The sequence below is a fragment of the Oratosquilla oratoria genome, chromosome 14 (assembly GCF_046742065.1).
Source record: "Oratosquilla oratoria isolate Oo_2021 chromosome 14, ASM4674206v1, whole genome shotgun sequence".
NCBI lineage: Eukaryota > Metazoa > Arthropoda > Malacostraca > Stomatopoda > Squillidae > Oratosquilla > Oratosquilla oratoria.
The window spans coordinates 27059640-27061470 of NC_134790.1; positions in this window are offsets into that span (position 1 = coordinate 27059640).

The following is a 1831-nucleotide window of genomic DNA, read 5'->3' on the forward strand; positions in this document are numbered from 1 at the left end:
TTCTTCCCAACCGTGTACCCTGAAGATGTCTGAATAGACGAAAACGCTCGTCGTCAGTGAATGGAACGATCTTACAGCAGATGCAATTAAATAATCTAGTTCGAAATTTTTTAATTCACTCAGACAAAGAAATTGTAATCAGCTTATGGCCTCGTTAAGGACCAAAGGGTCTATTTTCGACATCATGATTTATCGTTCTAACATGACCGATATGCCATCAGGACACACAGTCGGCACCCAAAGAACTGCAGTCTTATTTAAAGGTTATCTGCGGATCTGAATCTTGGCTTTGACGTTGTACTGGATAGTCGGACATTCTGAGGCGGGGAGTGAGTGTTTTTCCACAGAACGTAATCAATAAATGAAAAAATTCAAGCTGGGTGTTTATCTATTTACGTGTTTATTTTTCTTTTTGATCTTCATCAAGGACTTGTTTATTTACTAATACCTTTGAAAGTCTTTGTTAATCGATTTTTTTTTTTTTCGTTTCCAACGATGAAAATATCTTTTTTTTTTTTGGAGGACCTCATACATTTTATTTTATTTCTTATTCTCACTTTTCTAATTTAAGTTTCTATGCTTCATTTACAAATTCAAGTTCTTAACGATAACATCTATCCAGTAGAAATAATTTTTCAAAGCCTTCTTAATTCTAAGAAATGTTTTCTGTCCACCTATTTATATTAACCATATTTCATTTCTAAAAACCATGATCCTTTCTTTTCATATTTTTTTCTTCATCTTGATGTACAGGCCAGTTCATACACAATGCTACATGAGATTTAGTAGGGAGAACCCAGCATACTCATAGTTTATAGACACGAAGGAACAAAGACATGTATTCTGTTGTAGGTTATGTAATCTGTTGTAGGTTATATAGTGTGACGCCTCCACTAAATCATGTTGCTCTTCTTCGATTACCGCGTTCGGGTGTTGGGGATTTGATCCCTTAAAATCCTTAAAATCCAGTGCTGTGCTGGGAGATGAAGGACTGAATCCCTTAAAATACAGTGCCGTAACCATAGACAAAGCTTCTGACCCCACAAAATCCCCCTAGGTCCTTAAAGAACCGCTCCCAAACCGACGATCAAAATCATCTGAAGGAATCAAGTCATCGAGTTAGAGTCTCACCTAAAAGTTAAGTCTTAGCCAAAAGAAAAAGTCTTAACAACTGAGGATCTGTTTACAAACGAACACAAAACCGCTTGTCATTGGCCAGAATAAAAACTGTAGAGCATGACATCCACAAGAAAGGAGTTAATTGAGTCTATTCTTAAAAGTTTTATTTTGTCAGTCTGAAGACGCCATTTTCTTCAGAGTAACCTCGTCCGTGTTAGACTGAATGAAAACGCCTGATAGTTGAGAATATAAGGATGAAGGAGACTGCAAGAAACCATAAGACCTACAATAGACAGTTCCATGCCCATTACCACCTATCATCCCCATCCATAAAGTTAATTAAACTTCTCTTAAATTAACCGTTCGTTGTCTTGATCCAAATAACAAGTGTTTGTGCAATTTCTGTACACCCACACCTTTACAGATCTCAGCTGACAGTGCACTGTCAAAACATGAGAAATAATTCGGAGGGTTCTCAAAAAAAAAAAAAAAATATCCAACGATAACGACATTTTGAACTAAGAAAATCACAAGAGATGGGGGTCATTTGAGCTTTGTCAATCCAATAAAATATCGATTCTTAAGGTGGCGGGACACTAGCCCTTTCTCACTAGTTTTATACTTGATTTTGTTACTTCGTCTGAGTAGAAACGACTTCAGTTACGATCTTTTGTTTCTCAAATTTCCAAATATCTAATTACTTTTGCGTCAT